Source organism: Sphaerodactylus townsendi, linkage group LG08 (assembly GCF_021028975.2).
Source record: "Sphaerodactylus townsendi isolate TG3544 linkage group LG08, MPM_Stown_v2.3, whole genome shotgun sequence".
Lineage (NCBI taxonomy): Eukaryota > Metazoa > Chordata > Lepidosauria > Squamata > Sphaerodactylidae > Sphaerodactylus > Sphaerodactylus townsendi.
Window position 1 is genome coordinate 56,907,908 of NC_059432.1, and position 25,877 is coordinate 56,933,784.

Sequence of the window (25,877 nt, forward strand, 5' to 3'; positions counted from 1 at the left end):
CTCCAGGAGAAGTAATTCTGTACCATACACATTTCTGATACCTTGTTGGTGATACCGTTCTGTGTCATCATAGGAAATCCTTTTCAAGTAGAATTCCACTTTTAGAAGCATAAAAAGGTGCATTGTAATTCTAGGTGATGCTTCACACTCTCCATAATTATCATGCCTGATGCATTAAAAACCAAGTGTGAAAGGGAGACTGTATTGCCAAATATTCACTACAAAGGAGCCATGGCTGAGCACAGATCCCTGGTACACATTCAGCATATTTGGAAATTTTACATTTGCCTACCACCATTTAGCAGATATTCTGTATAACTCTATGCAGAGGAACCCCTTTGCATTAGATCAGGGGTCGGGAACCTTTTCCCCTCAAAGAGCCATTTGGCTCACCACCAAATGTGGCTCACCACCAAAGAGCCATTTGGCTCACCCCCACCCCCACCCGCTCGCCCCCCGTCCCCCGCCGACTTGCTTGCCTCGCCGCCTCCCTCCCCCCGCCTGGCCACACACACACCGCTGGCTGGAGATGTGCCCCGCCTCTGCTTCCTGCAGGGCGGGCGAAGAGGGGCTCCGGGCGGCTCGGCCTGCCCGCCGCTTGAGAGCGCCCGCCTCGCTAGCAACGGGCGGCAGGAGCCAAAGCCCGCGGCGCGGCCTCGCTGGCTGCGGGCTGGAGATGTGCCCGCCCTGCTTCCTGCAGGGCGGGCGAAGAGGGGCCCGGCAGCTCGGTCTGCCCGGCCGCCGGGAGAGCGCCCGCCCCGCAAGCAACGGGGCGGGCAGGAGCCAAAGCCCGCGGCGCGGCCTCGCCGGCCGCGGGCTGGAGATGTGCCCGCCCTGCTTCCTGAAGGGCAGGCGAAGAGGGGCCCAGCGGCTCGGTCTGCCCGGCCGCCGTGAGAGCGCCCGCCCTGCAAGCAACGGGGCGGGCAGGAGCCAAAGCCCACGGCATGTGCCCACCCTGCTTCCTGCAGGGCGGGCAAAGAGGGGCCCGGCAGCTCGGCCTGCCCGGCCGCCAGGAGAGCGCCCGCCCCACAAGCAGCGGGGCGGGCAGGAGCCAAAGCCCCCGCGCGCGGCCTCGCTGGCCGCAGGCTGGAGATGTGCCCGCCCTGCTTCCTGCAGGGCGGGCGAAGAGGGGCCTGGCGGTTCCGCTCATGGAGCCGCAGAACAGCGGCGGAAGAGCCACATGCGGCTCGCGAGCCGCGGGTTCCCGACCCCTGCATTAGATTGTACTGACTGAGTGGAGCCTTACTCCACAAACAAGTACTGCAGGTTCTGAAATACACATTGCCAAGTATGCTGGAAAGGAAGGACTGCCAACTCCAGAATTTGCTGGCAACTGAATAAGCAGAAAAATATGAGAGAACAAGAACACTGCACAAAATAAGAACACAGCACAAAATAAGATCGCAAATAAGATTATAAAGTTAGAAAGCCTGCATTTCTGATGCGATCAGAAAATTTCAGACATGAATTTACAAAACCTAGAACACATTATAAGAGTTCTAGAAACCTTGCAAATAAAACATAGTATAAATACTTGATTAAGTTCTTGTCATAAAAATGTACAAATATTTAAAATATGTTATATTTGCAATTACTGTCCATGAAAAGTAAGGCAAATATTTTAAATTGCTGTTTCACAATGTTACATCATGAGGCATGACAAACAAATAAAAGAGGAACGATAAGTCACTTGTTCATAAGGAAACAATGAACCCAACAATAAGTCTTTTGTTAAGAGAACAGCAATAACATGGACCAAAGAGTTCCATCCAGGTCTTTGAACTCCAGGGCTGGAACACACATTCAGATAGAACAACCAGAGGCAGATCCAAAGTATAGTGTGGTACTATTTTATCTCATGTCTGAACACTTATATTAGGAATACATGTCCAAAGTAACATTCAAAGTTGTAGTTGGGACAAAGGCAGAATGGAGGATTCCAGACTGAGATCCTGAGACAACACAGTTCACACACCAAATTTCACGATCAGCGCAAATCAAGCTGCCCTCTAGCATAGTAAGGCAGAAATACAGCCCTAGACATTTCATGCAATCCCAAATAGAAAAAAACCACTTGATTGTTCAACTGGGATGAATACAACTTGCCTCATGGCAAGACAAACCTGCGTGCCTACAGTTCAAGCAGTACATGGGGCTTTTCTAATCTGCTGGAAAGGCAAGGAAAGTACAGCTACTTGAGCTGCCTCCAGAAAAGATAGCTTCCACTCTGAAGGCTGCATGCTGGACTGTCTCTTGCCTCCTTCTCAGAGTAGAGGCAAGGAAACAGGTATCCCAATCCAGATGGGGAGGGGAATTCCACCACAGCTGTGGACAGCACAGGAAGACAGCACAAGTATCAGGGAGGAGGAACCACACTGCTGCCCAGAAAAGCTCTACTGGAATTAATGACTTCTGCCATGTGTTTCTGTGACATAAGTCAAAGGGCTGTGCTGGGATGTTCCTGAGCTAAAAACCCAGTGGATGGTGATAAACTTGGTTCCACCCCCAGGAATGCCCCCCACCGTGCCAGTGTGTTTCTGGACACTGGTACAGCTTGCAAGCAGTCACCCTTTCCCGTTTGGGCACCACACGGCTCTACAATGCCCACCCACTGGCATCTTTGCTCCCCCTGCTGGTGTAGGTGCCCTTTAACTGGCAAGGTGAGCAAATGTGTCGGAACAGCCGCACACAACTACCATGGTGCATTCCACCACCACCTCCATTTGGATTGGTCCAAGAGTCTCACATTCTGCTTCAACAATGGAGCTCTACGTGGATTGCAAGACTCCATCTGGAAGGATGCACTATAGATTATTAGAATGATAATCTTTTTCAGTATCTATAGCAGACAGATTAAAAAAGAGCTCTCTACAACATTCTTCATCAGAGAAAAACAGCAGAACCAGTTCATGAGTGTGTGGTATGAGGGATTCCATTACAACTGCAATCACTTGGGAAAATACACAGAATCTGGTTCCTCCGCACTCCCTTTCAGCAGGAAAAAAAAGTCAAGTCCATGCTAAAGGTTCTTACACTCTCCCAGCTTTAGTACCCTCCAGAAGCTTCTTGTAAGAGGTGGGGAAGGCAGCACATTTGGAGTGTATCCTAGCAGCTTCTATAGAAATGGGAGAGGGAGAGGCAAAAGATTAAAGGAATAACTGACCTCCTCTAGTTAACTGCGAACTCACACGTCAAATGTTGTTAACTGTGCTGCCATTTACAGCACTTCTATTGGGGGGGGTGGGGTTAAAGCAAAATGTGCGTCTAAATATCAGTGCACCACTTTGAAGCCAAAAGAACCTCAAGTTTAGCAAGTCACACAATCTGCCCTTTTGTTTCTGCAAGTCTGATTACAATATCACTTTGCAGTTGCCAACAGGTATGGAAACACATTCTAAATTATGTTGATACTTGGCAACTTCAATGGATTGGGGGGAGGTAAAAAAAAAAGACAGAAACCTTTTCAAACAGATTCTTCAAAGTCTGTTCGAATGATGCATCAGATTTTAACTCCGAATAAATGTGTTCAATGACATTTCTACTGAGGGAAAGAAGGGAAAACAGTCTTGCCATATGCCATTTAAATACTTGTAGCATCTAAATGCTACAAAAATTTATGAATCCAAATAGCATCTATATTCCAGGTATCAAAACTGTCCATAGCTCACTAATTAAGCAATAACCTCAACATAAATCTAAAAGTAATTTGTATATCCCATTAAAAACTGTCTCTATATGTTACCAAATTAAGTTAGCTAGGAATAAAAAATTAATGATATAAACCCATATGTGGTTCACAGTTTAAAAGACTTGTGTTATTTGTACTCATATTCGTGTACTTTTCCGATATTAATTTGCATTTTCATTCTTTGTACATACTACTCTATCTTTTCCATTAATATTTAACTGTAATTTATAGATTGGCATGATGGAATTTAAAAAGCCTTTCCATTACTTCAACATATTTTTCCACTTTGGCTGGAAAACAATGAGGTAAGACGTATCTAGTCAGAAAGAAATGTATTTTGGTCTGTGGAATTTCATAACCAGAACAAAATGCATTTTATAACACCAGCTTTTTTTTAACCTTATAGGACAGGACAGTTCACTACACTGATAAATAAATCCCAGCATTGATTATGAGGCAAACACCCCAATCCATGCAACTAAGAGGAGCCAGCAAATCCTGCTGCTCGAGGCAGCACTTTTTGGCTGTGGCGGCGACGAGACTCTCCACAGCCGCTGAGAGCTCCTGCGGCTCCTTTCGACAACTGCTGGCTCACTCTAGAAGGGCTGGGCGGGTGCCCAGTGCTAAAGAGGGCACTCAAGGAGCAGAGGATCTGGTGGCCTTGGCGGCAGATCTAGTGAACTGCTGCCGTGGAGGTGAAAAGGAACCATCCGTCATCTTGAGGGGAAGAGAATTGGAGAGAAGGCAGACTCCCTGAAACGGGGAGAGTAAGTTGAGATGCGGAGGGGTTGGTAGACCGGCCCTTCCCTTACAATTAACACACTGACTAGGGAAAACAACGAAGGACAGACTAGACAAACAGATTAGGGTAATGAGTTTGGGTAAACAAAGAGAAGTAGCAGACCCAAACGCTAGAGCTGCTCTCCCTATAGAGGCAGTAAAGTAACTGGATCCAAAATGGAGTAGGAGCTAGGAACAGGAAGTTAAGTTTTTAGGCCTCCCTCCCTATCAGAAGTTTGAGAACCACCCCATCCAAGATGGCCTCCACCTCTAGGAGAAAGCGACTTTCTTCTTCACTTGGCTCCTGGGTTGGCGCAGGGGAGGAAGGGTGTCCATGGGTGGGCTATTTTGCTTGTAGTTCCCAGGTGCATGGTATGAAGTAGACTCCTGTGGAGGTAAGGGGATCTCTCTTGAAGGGCAAGAGAACAGTTCTGGAAAAGGCCACATTCCCTGCCTTTCACTGACAAACCAAGGCTTGAAGACTCTTCCCTAAGCCATTAACCTGAGCTCAACCTCCTTGTAGGTTCAGGTTTGGCTCATAATCGGCATTACCAGCTCCTAGTCCTCCCTGATGTACCGTATATACTCGTGTATAAGCCGACCCACATATAAGTCGAGGCATCTAATTTTACCACAAACAATTGGGAAAACGTATTGACTCGCGTATAAGTCGAGGGTGGGAAATGCAGCAGCTACTGGTAAATTTCAAAAATAAAAATAGATACCAATACAATTATATTAATTGAGGCATCAGTAGGTTAAATGTTTTTGAATATTTATTTCAAAGAAAAACAGCAAACTAGCTCTGTAAGTGGAAAAGAGGGGTCAACAAAAACAATATGGTCTCAACAATAACTTTAAAAGTACGAAAAACTTAGCTCAATCAGCAACCAAGCTAAAACACAAGTGTTAAAATCCTTTAAAACTGAATTCCCTTTTGATCAGGGGAGGAATGTTTATAGTGTTAGCAGTACTCAACATTCTCTAGAGTATCTTTTAGGAGATTCTCCGATGATACTCACCCAGGTTTGGTGAAGTTTGGTTTAGAGGGTCCAAAGTTATGGACTCTCAAAAGGGTAGCCCCATCTACTATTAGCTCCCATTGGAAACAATGGGGGATGGGGCACCCTCTTTTGGGAGTCCATATCTTTGGACCCCCTGAACTGAACTTTACCAAACTTGGGTGGTATCATCAGGAGAGTCTCTTGACAAATCCCTGAAATTTTGGTGCCACTAGCCTAAAAACTGCGCCCCCTGGCGGCCGACAAAGTAAAAACCCTAAAATATTTTTTAAAATAACCTCACTCGTGTATAAGTCGAGGGGGGCTTTTTCAGCACAAAAAATGTGCTGAAAAAGTCGACTTATATGCGAGTATATACAGTACTCAAAACTGTTCCCATCCAAACATATCAAGCAGCTGCAAGGAACAGATCTTACTGTGGGGCATGCAGAAATTCAAAATAAAATATCAAGAACCATAGGACTTGTACCTCACAAGAAACTTCTCAAGCAAGCAGCAGTTGTGAACACTGAACTATGGCTCTCTGTGGATCCTTGTTCTGGAGATGTTACCACAGTTCTAACACTCCAAAAGAGAACCTTGAAGGATCAGAATTGGGCACACCTTCAAACAAGCTTAATCCAAAACAAAGTTAAAATGGCCCAAATCCATTCAATTGAGGAACACCTATTACAGTGATGGCGAACCTTTTTGAGACCGAGTGCCCAAACTGCAACTCAAAACCCATTTATGTATCGCAAAGTGCCAATACAGCAATTTAACCTGAATACTGAAGTTTTTGTTTAGAAAAAACAACTCATACATTACCATCTTTTGTCTTAAAAGATAAACACAATGACAGAGCTTTCAATGATATAAACAACTTTATATCAACAACTTTTATGATTCGCTCCCTAATTTCTACCTTTATGGAAACTTCAAGGAAATTTTTCAGAAATCAGCCCCGCCATTCCGAACAGGTTCCAGGCATGTTTGTGAATGTTGTCAATGCCCAGACAGTTAATTGTTGCATATAAATGCATATGTTATTATCACAAATCTGCAGACGTGGGGAATGGAAAATAATTATGCACATGTGACCTGCTTCTAGTGGATTTTGTGGCCCCCTCTGGAAAGATGATCAAATCCCCTTTGCCATCACAGCAGAGTAAGGTGGAATTTCTGCAAAGGGCAACCTAGCCAAAGAAAAGTGTCCCTACATTTTTTTTCCAGGGGAAGGGATGCAATTAAGAACAGCCACTGCTGCAGCCAATATGTGCAGTTACCAACCTCCCAGGTAGTGGCTAGAGATCTCCTGGATTACATCGATCTCCAGGTACGACAGAGAGATCAGTTCACTTGGAGAAAATGGTTTTTTGGAAAGTGGCCTCTTTGCCAGGATACTCCACCTTCCTAAGTCCCCACTCTGCTCCGCAAAACCCTGGCCCCTGGGAGGCTCCATTCTCCAAATCTTCCAGGTATTTTCCCAACCTGGGGCTGGGGCAACCATAAACACAGGGCAGGCAAATGCAACACTAAACTGGTTCCTTTCTCACACACACATGCTTTCATTTGTGGTGTGTTTTATGTTTTGGAAAAAGCTTCAAACCAACAGGTGTGGAAGTCTGTTCTTGTCTCAAGTGGAGTTGGAGTGAACTTTCTTGCTCAACAAGGTAGGATATGAATCCAGGACTTGCCAGTTTCCACTGCAGACTCCTTTTAAAAAAATCACCCAATTCCTCCAGCAATCTTTAATTAAACCCCAACAACTGCTATCTAGCATGAAAGTTTCCCAAAAGTACTTTCTCTGCCTATAGCTTCCTCTGTTATTGTTTTATTATTCTCTCACTTTGTACCTTCTAATTTCACAATAAAGCTGGGTTTTGTCTAGCAAGCACACAAAGCATTTGTAATGAGCTCCTCCAGCTTTTTTTCTGCCCATGAGTGCCTTCCAACAAATAATACCTATATTACTTAACTCTTTTAACTCGCTGCAAACTGGCTACTAACTCTTGTGGAAACATGCAGGGATAGGTTTCTTACATGGGTTACTTTGGTGCAAAATTGTACCTCAACCAGAATCAATACCGTATACACTAGAAGACATTGGAAGAACAGACAAACGCTATCTCGGATCAGTCTCCCTCCCACACTGCTGCTTAAGCTGTATCCAAATGTATTGACACTTTAGCTTTACCAAGCAAAAAAATGCTTTTTCAAAGACTGAACAATTTTGTAAAAGGGCAGGGAGAGAGAAGAGAAAACGCATGCAGCAAGTAGCACTTGTGGTAACTTCCTACTATTTCCTTCAACAGAAAACAAAGTGGCTTCGGGGCTAGTTGTCCAAATTAACAATACACATAAGTGATTAAAATCTCAAAGAAAAAAAGTCAATTTTCAAAAGACTATTTTCTCTACACTCTTTACTTCAGTGGCCAAATTCCATATTTCATATATCTTACTAAATTCACCCTTCAATGTAGCCATACTCAAGGACTCGAAGATAATTAGCAATATCCTGCAGAAAGGATACGTTGTACTTAAATGACCAGCCTGGACAGATCAGCAATTGAGTCATAGTTAAAAATGTATTAAAACATCCCTTTTAAAAAAAATCAAGCTTCAAGCACATACAAGCATCACCGTGTATAACACACCATTACTCATAATTAAAAGCTCTGTATACTACAGAAATGCACAATACTGCCCCTCTAAGACTGCAGGTGGAATTCAGCCTCCAGCAATTCTTTTACAAGTAACCCAAGTACAGTACATTTGACTTCTGCCTCTCATAACACCCCCCACTGCTTCCGCTTCTTCCCCCCACGAGGCTTTCCTCCCTGCTCCCATGGCTACCTCCTTCTCCCCGGAGCGGCAGATCTTTACCCCATCGCTTGCAGAATGTACCGGGGCGCCTGCAAAGGGGAGAAGACGGGCAAAAAGCCCTCCAAGAGCGCCTGGGTAGAAGACCAAGTCCAGGCACCAACAGAGTCGCGTGTAAAAAAGCCGCGGCAGCTGGGGAAAGGAGTGGATGGCACCGGTGGCCCCAGCAAGGGCATGCCTGCAAAAGGAACAAAGCGCGCCGCTGACCCCTGCAGAGGAACACCCGGCGCAGGAGCAGAGCCCACTGGCGGCCCCAGCAGTGGCTCACCTAGCGCAAGAATGGAGATTGGCGGCAGCCCCTGCAGGGACGCACAGTACGGAAGGAGAGCTCCGGATGCAGCGTGGCCAAACGGCAGCCCCCTCAGGGGCCACTAAATGAACAGCGACGAGAACTCGCCTCCAGTGAGAAGCCAGCCGCGACGGGCCCGCCTGCTTGAAACAGCCGCCCATAAACAGCGGCGGCAGAAGAGGGAGGTGTTCCTGAGGCAAGCCGCCTGGGGGAACGCCCCATAAGGCACTGTGGCAGTAAGCCGCCCATAAAGCACCACGCGGGAGGGGAGCACCCTTTCTCAGAGGCCCTTTCTGGCGCCTCTGAGAGACCCGTGCCAGCGCAAGGGGGGAAGGGGGAGGGGGAGAGTGGGGCACTCGCGTGCCCGGCAAGAGGCCTCCGCGTGCCACCTGTGGCACGCGTGCCATAGGTTCGCCATCACGGACCTATTACATAAAGTCTAGAAGACAAACTAATCCATCAAAAGATTACAGTATTCTCACAGAATCACAGATAAACATAAAATTAAATGCAAAATTAAAAATAAGTTTAAACAAAGATGTTTACTTGAGTGATTGAGCTAAGTTTCTGATTAATGTGCTTGGGATTTAGAAAACACCCATAAAGCCATATTTAGCATTACAATAACTTATTAAAATGGAACAAACTAGCAGCTAAAAGAAAATAAAGCATCATTACTACAAAAGGGGAAAATGTTATTTTACTGGAAAACCAAGATTCAAAAAATAGTACACAATCCTGCCATTTTAGTGGAAATTTCAACTATGTTTACTTCTAAAACTTTCTATTACTAATATTACAATCACAACCATTGCCTCTTTTCTACACTTTTCATACTCAAACATAACGACGCTAGTCTGTTGCTGTAAAAAAGAACATAAGAGCAATTTAAATACACTGTTAAGTAGCATGGGGTTTGTGAAGAAATGCCGACTTCACTGGATATATGAAATGGATCCAAAGTTGACATGTAGGTAATACAGCGAAAAAGTTGTTGTAAACAACAAGGTGAAGAGAACATAAAATTTTATGATTATGGAAATGTCAAATTCAAAGTAAGAACCACCACTGAGCTCTGGGAAAGCACAAAATCCACCAAGGAACACAGGCCAATCCATCCAGGGTCAGGGTTTGCCCACCTTTACCTCTGCTCCAAATCTCAGGCAGGTGAATGAAACAGGAAAAGCCACGTTTTTAAAAAACCCAATTCATTATGACCTTCCATGCTCATCTTCCTCTTAACTGGAATGCCACTGATAATTTTAGGTGAGATCAGCAGAAAGCCTGATCTTCTCTGAAGAAATTAGTTATTTCAGTTGCAAGGGAAATGAGCAGGGAGAGCGTGGTAGATTGACTTCTGAAAGTCCTTGCCACAGTATAACCTGGCTTCTGGCACACCTTTTAGCTCAGTCTAGCTGAGTGGCATAACCAACCCAAGTGGGAAGGAAAAGAAAGCTGGAAAGGCCAAAATATACAGGTTTGGTAAACTGCCCCCAGGCTCTTTTTTTCATGACAGGATGATTTGGGGCAAGAGTAATCAAGGCTCTCTGATCTGACCTGATGTCTTCCAAGACATTCTGGTCACAAGGGAAACAAATAAAAATTAATTAATTAAAATGGTATCTCTCTCTCATGCTCTTTTTATGATAAGAAAAAACTATATGGCAAATAGCTACATGGCAGGAAATCTCGTCACCTCAGTGAAAGACTTGGTAGCTGACAACTCCTTCCACAATTGCAATAATTGGTAGTAACATATCTCCCTAGTTTTGTTAACTTTATTAACACCTATAATGGCTGCAGAATTGCTGGTCTTTATTCAAATTTGTGAGTCAGCTATATTCTGCTAATTAGTCGTCATCTGAACTGAGCTGACATCAAAGAAAACTGCCTAAGTAATAAGACCAAAGAATCTGCAGAAATTTCCATGTAGTATATTCTGGTTCAGATTTTCCTCTTTCAAAGAGCAACCATGTGAATTTAAAATTTGGCTTGAACTCTCTCACCTCACTCGTTATTATTGTGTCAGATATTAAGCTAATTAAAATTTCTAATTTTTTTAATTTCTAATTAATTTAATTCTAATACTAATTAAAATTTCATTTTGTAAAAAGTTATGAGTAAAAAAATCAGGAAAAGCAGGTTTTGGACTTTACTTTTTTGTTCCCTTAGATCAATGCTGATATAAGAAAAGAAAAATGAATAGTTAGTCAGTAATTCTATATTGCTAAATGTGGGCTGGAAAAAAAATCTGGTGCGCTTAGATTTTATTCTCTTATTTTGTAATAAGTATGTTCAACTTCTTGGTTATAATTTAGAATCAAATGCTAATTAATCTGTTCAAATGCAACACACTCAAGAAACAGATGAACAGAACCCACAATCATCACAAACAAGAACAGAACCATTCATTCTATGCTTCCCTAAATGCCACTGTTTTTGCTTAGTCTAAGGACAACATTGCACTTACCTGTAACTCAGTGGTGGGATTCAAAAATTTTAACAACAGGTTCCGATGGTGGTGGGATTCAAACAGTCGCGTAGTGCCAAACGGAGCAGGGTGGGGCACAACATGGCGAGGGCATGGTCTGGGCGTTCTGGGTGAAGGGATTTCCAGAGCAGGGTGGGTGGTACTGCAGCAGGGGCACTGGGCAAAATCTCCCCACTCCACCCCAATGCCACCTGGGTAGACAGTTTTGCAAACGGAGCTACAGCACTCCGAGCAAAAATCTCCCTCTCCCCAACTCCCCATGCCACCAGGGTAGAAAGATTTGCCCACAGAAACCAAACACTGGCCAAATTCTGCCCTCCCCATCCCCATGCCACCAGGGTAGAAAGATTTGCCCACAGTGCTCAAGCACTGGCCAAATTCTGCCCTCCCCATCCCCATGCCACCAGGGTAGAAAGATTTGCCCACAGAAACCAAGCACTGGCCAAATTCTGCCCTCCCCATCCCCATGCCACCAGGGTAGAAAGATTTGCCCACAGAAACCAAGCACTGGCCAAATTCTTGCCCCTTCCCCCATCCCCATGCCACTCAGGGTAGAAAGATTTGCCCACAGAAACCAAGCACTGGCCAAATTCTGCCCTCCCCATCCCCATGCCACCAGGGTAGAAAGATTTGCCCACAGAAACCAAAGCACTGGCCAAATTCTGCCCTCCCCATCCCCATGCCACGCCAGGGTAGAAAGATTTGCCCACAGAAACCAAGCACTGGCCAAATTCTGCCCTCCCCATCCCCATGCCACCAGGGTAGAAAGATTTGGCCCACAGAAACCAAGCACTGGCCAAATTCTTGGCTCCCTCCCTCTATCCCCATGCCACCAGGGTAGAAAGATTTGCCCACAGAAACCAAGCACTGGCCAAATTCTGCCCTCCCCATCCCCATGCCACCAGGGTAGAAAGATTTGCCCACAGAAACCAAGCACTGGCCAAATTCTGCCCTCCCCATCCCCATGCCACCAGGGTAGAAAGATTTGCCCACAGAAACCAAGCACTGGCCAAATTCTGCCCTCCCCATCCCCATGCCACCAGGGTAGAACGTTTAACAAAAAGCAGTTACTTACTTTAATAGCCAGGAGGAACAGGCTGAATTATTTCGTGGTGTTCTTACTCTCCTACTAAGGCAGGGGTCGGGAAACTGCGGCTCGTGAGCCGCATGAGGCTCTTACGCCGCTGTTCTGCTGCTCCATGAGCGGAGCCACCGGGCCCATCTTCGCCCGCCCTGCAGGAAGCAGGGCGGGCGCATCTGTCGCCCGCAGCCGGCCAGGCCGTGCCGTGGGCTTTACCTCCTGCCCGCCCCGCTGCTTGCGGGGCGGGCGCTCTCCCGGTGGCTGGCCAGGCCGAGCCGCCGAGCCCATCTTCGCCCGCCCTGCAGGAAGCAGGGCGGGCGCATCTTTCGCCCACGGCCGGCCAGGCCGTGCCGTGGGCTTTACCTCCTGCCCGCCCCGCTGCTTGCGGGGCAAGCGCTCTCCCGGCGGCCGGCCAGGCCGAGCCGCTTTCCCCATCTTCGCCTGCCCTGCAGGAAGCAGGGCGGCCGCTCTCCCGGCGGCTGGCCAGACCGAGCCGAGCCGCCGGGCCCATCTTCGCCCGCCCTGCAGGAAGCAGGGCGGGCGCATCTCTCGCCCGCGGCCGGCCAGGCCGTGCCGTGGGCTTTACCTCCTGCCCGCCCCGCTGCTTGCAAGGCGGGCGCTCTCCCGGCGGCCGGCCAGGCCGAGCCGCCGTCCCCATCTTCGCCCGCCCTGCAGGAAGCAGGGCGGGCGCATCTCCAGCCCGCGGCTGGCCAGGCCATGCCGTGGGCTTTACCTCCTGGCCGCCCCGCTGCTTGCGGGGCAAGCGCTCTCCCGGCGGCCGGCCAGGCCGAGCCGCTTTCCCCTTCTTCGCCTGCCCTGCAGGAAGCAGGGCGGGCGCTCTTCCGGCGGCCGGCCAGAACGAGCCGAGCTGCCGGGCCCATCTTCGCCCGCCCTGCAGGAAGCAGGGCGGGCTCACCTCTCACCCGCGGCCGGCCAGGCCGTGCCGTGGGCTTTACCTCCTGCCCGGGCGGGTGGTCTCCCGGCGGCCAGCCAGAACGAGCCGCCGGACCCATCTTCGCCCGCCCTGCAGGAAGCAGGGCAGGCGCATCTCTCACCCGCGGCCAGCCAGGCCGTGCCGTGGGCTTTACCTCCTGCCCGGGCGGGTGGTATCCCGGCGGCCGGCCAGGCCAAGCCGCCGGACCCATCTTCGCCCGCCCTGCAGGAAGCAGGGTGGGCGCCTCTCTCGCCCGCGCCAGCCAGGCCGTGCCGTGGGCTTTACCTCCTGCCCGCCCCGCTGCTTGCAAGGCAGGCGCTCTCCCGGCAGCCGGCCAGGCCGAGCCGCCGCCTTTATCTTCGCTCACTTGCAGGAAGCAGGGCGGGCGCATCTCCAGCCCGCTGCTGGCCAGGCCATGCCGCGGGTTTTACCTCCTGGTCGCCCCGCCTGCTTATGGGTAAGCGCTCTCCCGGCTACCGGCCAGGCCGGTGCCGCTTTCCCCTTCAGCTCTGCCCTGCAGGAAGCAGGGCGGGCGCTTCCTCGGGCGGCCGGCCAGAATCCAGCCGAAAGGCCGGGTCCATCTTCACCCGGCCTGCAGGAAGCAGGGCGGGCTCACCTCTTCACCCGCTGGCCGCTGTGGCCGTGCCGTGGGCTTTACCTCCTGCCCTCGGCGGGTGGTCTCCGGGCGGCTAGCCAGAACGAAAGCCGCTGGACCCATCTTGAGCCGCCTCGCCCTGCAGGTGGTAGGCGCATCTCTCACCCGCGGCCAGCTGTGTCGCGGCCGTGGGCTTTACCTCCTCCTGCCCGGGCGGTGGTGGTCTGCCGGCGGCCGGCCAGGCTGCCGCCGGACCCATCGACCCGCCTCTGCAGGAAGCAGGGTATGCCTCGGCCTACGCCAGCCAGGCCGTGCCGTGGGCTTTACCTCCTGCCCGCCCCGCTGCTTGCAAGGCAGGCGCTCTCCCGGCAGCCGGCCAGGCCGAGCCGCCGTCCCCATCTTCGCCCGCCCTGCAGGAAGCAGGGCGGGCGCATCTCTCGCCCGCGGCCGTACAGGCCGTGCTGTGGGCTTTTCCTCCTGGTCACCTGGGCTGCTTGCGGGGCGGGCGCTCTCCCGGCGGCCTGGGAGCCGCCAGGCCCATCTTCGCCTGCCCTGCAGGAAGCAGGGTGGGCGCATCTCTCGCCATGGAGGAGAGGGGGATTAATCATTAACAGACTTGCTGGGTCAGTTGAAGTTGAAGTTAATCATTAGCCGGCAGTTTGCAGAACTGAGGAAGATTTATCAAATTTAACAACCGGTTCTATCGAACCGGTGCGAACCGGCTGCATCCCACCTCTGCTGTAACTGTTGTTCATCAAGTGATCTTCTGTGAAGGCACACATGGGTCCGCGCATGCAAAGATCTGCCGCAGTTGAAGACTGTCACGCTTCTTCAAAGACTCTAGAGTCTAGAGCACTCCCAAACGCTCTCCCTCCCCTCCTTTCCAGGACAGGAAGATGTCCCGCCCAGAAGTCACTAGGTACCCGGGGGAGGGGGGGGGTTAAGCATTGCCCTCAGTTCTCCATTTGCCACAATGGAACTAAAATGAATTCTACCCTGTCAGAGGTAGCACACAAAGAAGGAAAGGGGGGAGGGATGTGTGCTTCACAGAAGACCACTCAATGAACAACAGTTACAAATATGTGCAACATTATTCTTTCTCAGCTTGGTCTTCTATGCAGACCCATATGGGAGAGTAGCAAGCTGAGGTCCAAGAAAGGAGGTGGGGTGAGGCTGCAAGGGAAGCTCACACTGACAAAGAAAAGCCAGACAGGAGACTGAAAGTGTTTTATTTGTTTAAACAAGTTTTGCACAGCTTTCCCCAATTAAAATTTCATTTTGTAAAAAAATCTCCTCTCCTCCAGTGTAGCCTCACAACAACTCTGTGAGCTAGGCTAGAATGAGACAGTGTAACTGGCCCAAGATCACTCAGCCTAAATATTATCAAGCATACAGTTCAATGCATTCATATTCTACATTTACCTGCTCCAAACAACGTACGCATCCAGGTGCTTGGAGGGTTGGTCTACTGCTCATTAAAAACCACTAGTTATACCTGCCCTCAGAGGACAGGTCTATCCAATGCTTTTTAATGGGAGGTAGACCAACCCTCTTGAAGATTGCAGAAAATGGATGGTACTACATTATAGAGCTCTGGGGGGGGGGGGGGGCAGAACAAGGTCAGCACAAGGACAACAGCGGAGCATTCAGCTAAGAAGTTCCAGGAAAAGTGACAGACTGATCTATAATCAATCTCTCATTTTTATGCTGAACAGGGTATTACCAGTGATTGGGCTACACAAACTTTACAAGTAATTAAAAAGTTCATTATCAGTACTGTTAAATTGCACAGTTTTAGCTATACTAAAGGGTTTTCTTATGGCCCCTTTGTTGATCTCCTGCTCTGAATACTGATGTCGTTTGGTTTTTTGGTTGCAGAACCTGGCTTTAGGAATTTTCTTTGCACTAGAGATCACACCAGAATATTTCTCTAACACCAGGACAACACCTTATAAGAATCAGAATTGAATTGCTGTTCCATTTGTCATTCTCCTCTCTTCAAGGCAATAAATAGTATAAAGCAATGAATGTCATGACATCATCTAGCTCTGTATTTCCCCACCGCCATATCACATAATTGGCAGTTAGCAGCAAGGAAACACCCTGCTCACCACCACCACATAGTGCACTGTTTTATACTAGATTTTACTGGAAAGCAAAAAGACTCACATCAGCAGAAGATCCATGATTGTTGCAACATCAACTTCTGCCCTGCCTGATGGCAAGGAAAACTAAAGAAGAGTTGCAAACAAATGTCTATATATTTCTAGTAGTAAGGGACCTAATTTAGATCTTTTTTAGATCTACTCAAATGGAGAGCAGAGAGTTGGTAAGGTGCAGTGGTTAGGAATGGTAGACTCTAATCTGGAGAACCAGATTTGATTCCTCACTCCTCCAGATGAAGCCTGCTGGCTGACTTGGGTCAGTCTCTCAGATCTCTGTTAGCCCATGTAAACCACTTCTGAACATCTCCTGCCCTGTAAATCCTACAGGGTCACCATAAGTCAGCTATGACTTGACAGCAACATCACACACATAAATGGAGAGCTAATCTCATTAGGATTAGGCAAGCTTGTGCGTGCCTGATTGCTGCAGGCCCAGTACCAGCAAATGAAGGGGTATACTGCAAGAATGGATGATCAAAGTTAAGAAAGAAGTCAGACTCATAAAAACTTGAGAAATAATGCACTAGATCAGCAATCTTCAAGTGCGGTCTACAGCTTGTACAGTTGGGAAATACACTAAAAATAAAGCACTATACAAAGACTACAAAACACCCATAATTAGTTGTGATAATACATTAAAGGTGAAGAAATAAAAAAATATATTGGAAAAATATTTACAAAAATACAAAATAATTTACTCTAGCTGCAGAGAGAGAAAATATCTAAATGCATCAAAAGCACTGCAAAATATAATAAATCTGCAAGCTAAATAGAATATGAAAGGTATATAATAATATGAAAGTGGCACAGAGGCTCACAACAGGTTCCCCATTATAAATAGCTTCTACAAGGCTACGCTATAAAGCCAAAATGATCTGAAGTTAATGAGTATGATATACTCATAAATACACATTAACAATCACAAGTTCCAATTCAATGCACATTCACAGTAACAAATCCCATTACAGAAAAATATAAATGGGTATTCTGGATAATATTCCTCCCTGTTTTGCAGGGAGATATTCTCCCATAATCCTCAGTACGGTAGAATGAACATCGGGGAAAGAAGCCCTCCTCCTCTACGTTAGTAGCGTAGCTCCATTTATTAAGCCCATCAAAGCTGTCAAATCCAAGAATCTGGCTACCTGGGCACTTCTCCGGATCAATGTTACGTTTTACAATGAATATAGATAATGATATCATACACACACACACACACACACACACACACACACACACATATATATCTTATACAAAAATTGAATAATCCCAAACGTTTTAAAAAATAAGTGAATTCTAGGTATAATTCAAACTGGAAACTCTGGAATGTCACAGCATGGCTTGCTAAAGTTTAGTGCATGTGTATTCCTTTTGCTATTCCCCTTTAAATAACAAATATACCATCACTGTCAGGGGAACACAATTCTACTGTACAAAGAAGGAATTGAAATGCACAAATATGATTTATTTTGTTTTTATGTTGTTTAGGCTCAACAAACCTTCTATGAAATTGAAGAAGATTCAAAAGGCACAATTATTCTTTCTACTGATAGAAATAAGTTACAAAAAGCATGAAAAATCCAAATTTTGATTGAGACTATGAAGTTCATATGTCTGAAACTGGAAAATTAGTTTAGTCTCAGTCTGGAGCCATATTTTCTTCAGATCCACTCTCTGATGTAAAAATGCTCTATATTTGAATAAAACACAAAAGGCAGATGTTAATCAGAATGTTTATGTTCAATAAAATGTTGTACAACTGGGGCATCTGTGTGGTTATGTCTTATTTCAGACCTGCGCTCATAAATGCATGATTTCAAAGATCTGGTACATATTCCAATATCCAATTTGGGGCGGGAGCATCTTACAAGGGAGACACAAGCCTTAGTCTGGCATGTAGTGAGAGAGCTGAGCTTTCATTCAAATTGTTTATGAGTATGTATGAAGGTTTTAATGCTCCAATTGCCCTTTATTCATGAACGATTTCCTTAAATTCCGTTCTTGTGGATAGAAGCTTGTAAAAAATTGAAATGGACCAACACTTGTCAAAGGTTACGTGTTGCCCAAACCTAACATGAGAAGGAACGCTGCATCCCAGAATGTTAGAAACAGCATGCCAGTGTTTTAGAAATGTTCTGTTTGGAATCTGAATTCCATGCTGGTCTGAAGTGCATGCAATAACTACAAACGTTTTGAATAGTCAACAAGTTAAATGAAGTGTTACAGTAGGTTTATGATGTCGAAATACTAACTTTAAATTTAAGATGACAAAGCACAATAAAGCTGTTTTCTGTTAAAAACTGCAGCAAACAGAATATTTTCATCCACACAGATAATGATAAAACTTTCAGTTAAGGCCTTAATTATTTTAGAAAACTGATAACCTATACTTTGCTATGTTATCATGTTTTTATCCCGAGTTGCATACAGAGACCCAATGTCCCACAGAATGCTGAAAGCTATTACCAGACACACCACAAACTGAAAATGGTAATTACATTTTGGTTATGATGATTATGACAGTAAGGTACGACAGACATTTAATGTGGTATCTCAAAACAGTACACAATTTATGAACTGAAGCTTTCTGTTTTCTCTCAAACCATTTTACTAACATAAATGTTTCTTCTAAAACTGTACCATCTAAAGGCCATATGTAGAACATAGTTCTAAGAATTCCAGCTTTTACTTGCATTCCTGCCTGATACATATCAGTACCAGCCAAAATCCTTTTCATTTTACTAAAACCTATGTGTCAACAATTCAAAGATAGAATTAGCCTTTTCTTAATTGGCTTCCGTTATTCTCTCATCAAAACCAGACTAAGATGTTATTACAGTCAAAATTTTAAAATTCAAGAACCTTTGAGTATTTCCATTTTCTCAAATACAAAATTACTTTTAACTCTTCCAAAATTCACAGTATATAGCTAGTTCCAAATAACAATCTGGTATACATCCAACTTAAATGAATGTTGCATTCTTTAGCAGAGTTAGTTCAATGACTGATCCAAGTTTAAACAATCATCTAAACAGAAGAAGGAACTTCATGACATGTGTGATCAATGATAAATTATCCGCATGTAAAAGCATCTGTTTCTTCCCATGCTATCAAGCTATGCTTGTTCAGCATGAATGTCTTTCTGCACAAATTCAAAACATCTTTTGTAACATTAATAGTAAGTTGTATGCGAAAGTCAAAAAGCATCTAATTATTCACATAACAAGTATTCCCTCTAAATCATCCAAAATTTTACATAAGCAGGAATGCTGAAGTGAAAAATACTTCTGGCCCTACTGCTTTGAAACACAACAGAACAAAAATGAGTGACACTTTTGCCCAGTTCCAAGGCTGCTTTTTAATCAGAAACTAGATGCCATTGTGTCTGCTATGAAAACAGGAGACCTGTTTATTTTTTTAAATACCAAATTCTCTTCTTCTATACATACATCATGGTATACAGGTGTGATAAATTTGTAGCTATATTAGGGGATATGAATTGCTTTAGAGAATTTTGCTTAAATGTAAGAGAATGGATACCTCACAATAAGTGTCATGACAGAAATTAGAGTTGATGAACACAACCCCATTAGCACTAGGAAAATTCGGCTGTCTGGTGAGCCTGCCACAACATAAACCCAAATATTTAATATTTGCCTAGCAAGCTGTTTTACAGTCTTTACTGAAGACCAAATTGAAGTGTTTTATATGGAACGGATATGTAGAAACAGTGTGTAGGCTACCACATATACTCACGTATAAGCCGAGTTTTTCAGCCCTGTTTTAAGGCTGAAAAATGCCCCCTCAGCTTATACAAGAGTCATTGCTTACCAGCCGGCTCTTCAGGCCTCTGCCGAAGCTGGAGGCATGGCCGGGATGACCTCCCTGCAGCTGCACAAGCCGCTCTCTGCCTCCCGGCTCAGTTTGAGGAAGCTCAGCCAGCCAGCAGGCAGAGGGAGATCCTTATTTGGGCAGTGACATCAGGGGAAGTCACTGCCCAAATAAGGAGCTCCCTCTGCCTCCCCCTGGGTTTGAGAAAGCCCAGTGAGCCAGCAGGCAGAGGGAGCTCCTTATTTGGGCAGTGACATCAGGGGGAGTCACTGCCCAAATAAGGAGCTCCCTCTGCCTCCTGGCTTCCCACCCTCAGCTTATACGCGAGTCAATAAGTTTTCCCAGGTTTTGGTAGTAAAATTAGGTGCCTCGGCTTATACACGGGTTGGCTTATACATGAGTATATACGGTACATATAAATGCCTTTCACATACACACTAGGAAGCTGCAACTGGCTGCTTGCACAAACTTCAGAATAAACATCTACTATTATGATGAACAACTGCCTGTGGTTGGTTTATAAGCAAAAGTGCTTTCTGCATAGGTTCACATTTTAAGGAGACCCTAGGAGTCAGGGATGATTTAAAAAATATAACCAGAGCCACAAAAATTCATGAGAAAGGGAAAAGCAGCAACCATGATATTGTGAAGGGGAAAAAAAAGTTGTCCCCATATTATTAAAACTACACCAGTTCGAATATTTAAAAGACTCTTAAGTACCAACCCTATGTCTATAGGTACCAAGCAAGAAGAGTTTCTCACTGATGTGGGAATACCACATTTACTCAAAGGAAGATGAACCCTAAAAATGTTACACACAAAAAGATTATTGGACATAACTGTAACATGTATGCAAATATAAGACGACATCTCCCCTTTATGGCATACCTGTGAAAAAAACCTAATAACTTACAAGAAACAATATCTCTTCTCTTTTCTCAACTCCATTGAGTAGAGAACTGGAAAACACAAACTAGTTTTATTATGTCAGAACTTTTTTCAGAAAGATACCCGTTTCAAGTCAAGCTATGCCAGTTGTAAAATGGGTACTATGTAATCAGGCACATAAAATAATGCCACCATCATATAATAATTTAAGCATGTATTGAAAGTGGATGTTTTTAGCATGCTAGGAATATGGCTAGTAAACCAGAAAATGCAATACAACTGTCAGTTGTATCAATTCTACCACAAAGAGCTGGCTGGGTCTTTGTGCTTTGGCTGATACGTGTTTAGTGCTTCACATATTCTTTTTTGTTCTCTTTGCTTCTCCAGTATGTTTTATCAGTTAAAAGCCTTTGGGAAAATAAGATGTCACTCTTCATATTTATTGTACTGCTTTAAGCATTTAAGAACAGATGGTTATAAAAATTACAATGTCACAGAAACTATACCATTCAGTGCATACTGTGCTCTTTAAGCAGGAGCACTTGAAATACATGATCACATACAAAACTGCAGTTAAAAATATGACTCAAAACCACACTACATGCAGGGAAGACACCTGAACTCATTTATTTGGGGGAAAAAATCTTTTACCAGCAGAAGGTGATCTTATAGAGTGCAGTTTTTCAGCTACATTCACGGTTTCAGCTAATACAGTAGGGCTCCTTAACAATGTGTCCTGCTGACAGAACAGAAATTATCAACCCTACTTTTGGAAGAAAACAGTACATAATCCAGCATGTAATGCCAAAAGTTATTCTGCCACAAGGAATACTAAAGCAAGCAAAGAGGTGAAGGACTGAGCTTGCATGAGAGTCCTTGAGCAATCTCTCTGGTCCCACCCTACATGACAGGGAAAAAAGGAAAACAAAGAAGTAGGGAGCAAATTCTGATGGGGCGAGGGAACAAATGAAGAGCAGAATAAACCATTAGTACTGCAGCTAAGTGGAAATATATGGCTCAATTTGCCATTTCCTTTCTTCACATAAGAAAGCATCTGTTTAATGTCACCACAAGTGGCTTGGTCAAAAGCAACAAGTGATAAACAAGATGCCTGAACCTTTCATGTGTGTTAAAAATGTGAACAGAAAATTACAACCATATCATTATTTCAAAAATCTACTGCAACATTATTCTCTCATGTTAATTTTTCCCAACAAACTTTAGCAGTTCCAAAGCAATCTAAAACACTTCTCCCTACCACCCCTTCAGCATATTTCTTACAGTGATACTATGTGGCATACTGCAAATGCACTAAAATAGTTCTCTCATCAAATTAACAAAAATTGTGTATCAGAACAGGTCCTAACAGACTGGCCAATGTAAAACCTTACACGTATGTGCCACTATAAGGATCAGATACTCAAACTGTAAAAATAAAATGCTGACAAATGAAAAATAAATACAGCTACAGGAATTATACATGACTGTACAAAGGCAGTTTAATACAGCATACCCATTACTATAACATATATGAATGACCCATCCCACAACATCTTTCCATGAAATCAGCACACTGAGAAAAACTGACAATAGCACCATAAGCACTGTTTACAAGCTTCTAATCTACCATTACCCACAGAACAGAAAGGGGGAATTAACTTTCTATATATTACTAAGGACCTGTAGTATTAGACTTGACTTCTGCATTTTAATCTACTGCAAATACAATTCCAAGCAGAAAGTAGTTTTTCCCCCAACACGCAACTGTTAACCAAATGTCAACCATGGCCTGTTCATTTCACTTGCTACATCTAGCAAAATTCAAAGCCCCACAAAACCAATTTACTAGTGATTATAACAAGCCAAAATGAATCCAGCTGCCATCTATTAGGTAATCTCTCTTGCTGCTTACTAAGAGCTTTACTGCTCTGGATAAACACTGAGAAAATCTAAATATTTAAACCCAAGTCAAAACTAATGGATTTTAAAAATTTAGCTTATCTAGACTATATTTTCAAACATAATAAACATCAAATAAAGTTCTTGATAAGGACCGAGTGGCACTCCTGAGATCACTACAATATTTATGCTTAAAATACATGAATTTTAAAATGCATGTATTTGCATCTTCTATGATAACTAATGTGATTAAACTTTTTAGTCTAAATAAAACAGTCAATGACAGTAAAACACATACAGCAACTTTTAGAAGGAGGGGGGTGGGGTCTGGTTTACTTAAAATGACCAAAAAGCTGTCAGTTGTGAAAAACTGCCCCTTAAAATTGTGTTTCAGCAGTTTACTGGTTCCAAGGCAGGCTAGAGCATGCAGTTTGAACTGAGCTGCAATTACTATTTGACTGTGGAAGCATTTTTTCATGCACCTAGACAATGACTAGAAATTGTTCACACACCATGTTCAGTTGATAAAAATGCAACCAGCTTTCAGATAAGTTTCAAATTACAACTATTTCTCAACAGATACTTTCACAATGTTTAATTTGATTGTTTTTAAAAAGCAAACTATCATATTTAAAATACATAATCATACAGACACAGAAGAGAACTGATATATAACAATACCATTAAAGAATTGTCCACCCTTTTGAAAGCAGACGAGAGCTCTTCTGACATAGCCCTTATTTGAACACCTAACTACGAATAGTCACTGGGAATATTTAAGAAGCTTTTTTTATGCTTGCTTCTCAAGTCAGGGTGAAATATAAGGTGATAATCTTGAACAATTCGATATAAAAATCCATTTCATTTGCAGAGGCTCCAAATCCACCCCTCCTGCATGTTAAGGCACCCTTCTACACATACAACAGCAACATGAGCAATATTAGTAAAAATATGCTGCTTTTTTGCCTCCTAAGGACCAGAATTCTAGAAAAGAAATGCCTTCATTGTTAACAAAAGCCTACCCGGTTGCCAGCAGTTAGCAACTAGAACAAACACCCAACCTATACTTTTTCCTGCACTTTACAAGATATTTCAATGCAACTAACCCAGGTTGCACCCACCTCAGATGCTGGCTGTACCTGCTAGTCAAGGGTGTCACTGGGTCGTCTGCGTTTGGGGCTTCCTGCTTCTGCTGGCTACCACCTCGCCTGCTGTTGTTGCTGCTTTTCCTCTTGCCTTCTGGCCTCTTATGCCCAACCCCTACCTCCTGTCAGCAACAGCAGCCTGGAGCAGCTTGCAACAGACGCCTCCACCTACAGGCTTGAAGACGCAGTAGCCAGCAAAACACAGCCCTGCACAGGCGCATACGCACGCGAGCCAGCCCTTTCGCCACCTCCTCAGCTCTTTTCCCTGCATACTCCGCCCACTGCTTTAGGTCTCAGCCTAGGGGCTTCCCTCCACCTATCCACCCCCCCCACCCAGAGTCCCAAGGATGCTCGTGACCCGTGACCCCCCACTCCTCACCAGCTGAAGCCCCCTCCCTATCCAAAAGGGCACCTCTGCACTGGTGCAGCCAAGAGAGGACCCAACGCTCCTCTCTGCGTGCTTCTCCTGGACCAGGGGTCGGGAACCTTTTCCCCTCAAAGAGCCATTTGGCTCACCACCAAATTTGACTCACCACCAAAGAGCCATTTGGCTCACCCCCACCACCCCACCCACTCGCTCCCCCCGTCCGCTCCCCCGCCAACTTGCTTGCTCGCTCACCTCCCTCCCCCCCCCCCCCGGGCTGGAGATGTGCCCGCCCTGCTTCCTGAAGGGCGGGCGAAGAGGGGGCCGGCGGCTCGGCCTGCCCGGCCGCTGGGAGAGCGCCCGCCCCGCAAGCAGCGGGGCAGGCAGGAGCCAAAGCCCCCGCGCGCGGCCAGTGGCGGGCTGGAGATGTGCCCGCCCTGCTTCCTGCAGGGCGGGCGAAGAGGGGGCCGGCGGCTCCGTTCATGGAGCCGCAGAACCGCGGCGGAAGAGCCGCATGCCAGCCGCCGGTTCCCGACCCCTGTCTGCGTAGCCCCCAATTGTCCCACGCTCTTGCCTGGGGTCGCCGTCTCGCCTTTGCTGCAGCCCTTCTCCCTCCTTGTCCCTCCTTTGCCCACTTCCACGGAAAGGAAGGTCGAGAACTTAACCTGCCCAGCCCTACCACGACCCCCCGCCATTCTCCACGCCCACTAGGAACGACCCCACCAGGAGCCATTAATAGCGTCCCCTCCTCCATCCCATCGCCCTTGGCCCAGCTGCCAGGGACCCCTCCGCTGCCTCCCACATTCTCCTGCTTCCTGCCATTAAAACCTCCTTCCCTCCCCGAGGCTTCCCACCCCACCCCGGTCGTCACCAACCTTCACATCTCCTTTCTAGCATCTACTGCCCCCCAACCCTCCGACCATCTCTAAAATGGCCCATAGCTCTTGGCACTGCCGCCCGAGCCCCCCACTCCCCGGTGCATTTCTCGGCATTTCCCCTCCCTCCACATTCCAGCCGCAGCCCGCGACCCCCTCCCCCCTTTCGACGCAGGCCTCTTCCCAGCTCGCCTTACCGTACAGGATCCGCCATCCCCCATAGCTCCTCTCGCCGTCCCCCTCTTCGTCTCCCCTACCGGCCGCCGTCACGGTGCGCGGAACGACTCGTCACGGGACTCCACGCCCACAGGCCTCCACGGGAACCATAGAGAACGGCAGGTGGAGCGGCGCGCCGGCTTTAGTGCCTGGACGCCGCCATCTTAGCCTGGGGACGGAAAATCTTTGTTGCTATTGGCAACGCACTGGGGACCCAAGTGATTATTTGCGGGAGGGGGAGGAAAGGAAAGCAGCGGTGATGTGTGTAAAAACGGGGTTTTTTAAGCATTATTGCATTGGTGCAGAAGGGTAAAAGAGCATCAAATAAAAAATGATGTTATAGAAGCAGTAAAAAAATAGCAGACTCATTGACTGAGTACAGCCTGGAGGGCGACGTTGGAGGTAAAAATATCGCATTTCACTTTCGTGCATCATGAGAAAGGCACACCACACAAAGGGTGCAAACCTCTGCAATTCAGTGGTTGATGCGCGACTTCCCCCGCCTTGTTCGTGAGGCGAGACAACCGGCAGATTCAAGATAGTTTACCGCCCTCCTTTTCTCAGAACTAAAAGGCTCATCTCATTTCCAGCGCTCGGACTGGATAATATAAGAAACTAAGAAATCACTCAAAACTAACGAACGTTGTTTTTCCCATACTCATTTCACTTTAATTGAAACGACATTAACTTATGGGATGCATTAGCACAAATTGTTGCTGTGGCTACTAGGAACACTGATAATGTAAGGATGA

General features: G+C 46.0%; 1 protein-coding gene across 2 annotated transcripts in view; it reads right to left on the bottom strand.

Moving 5' to 3' along the window:
- Positions 1 to 25,203, bottom strand: part of SHOC2 (SHOC2 leucine rich repeat scaffold protein) — a 78,548-nt gene extending 53,345 nt beyond the window's left edge. Inside the window, exon 1 of one of the 2 annotated variants that reach the window (XM_048505442.1) lies at positions 25,107 to 25,203. The gene's annotated coding sequence lies outside the window, so the exon portion shown is untranslated. Of the gene's footprint in view, positions 1 to 23,646; positions 23,958 to 25,106 lie in introns of those variants that run through there. The other variant, XM_048505441.1, reaches the window with a different exon arrangement.
- Between the last annotated feature and the right edge of the window lie 674 nt (positions 25,204 to 25,877).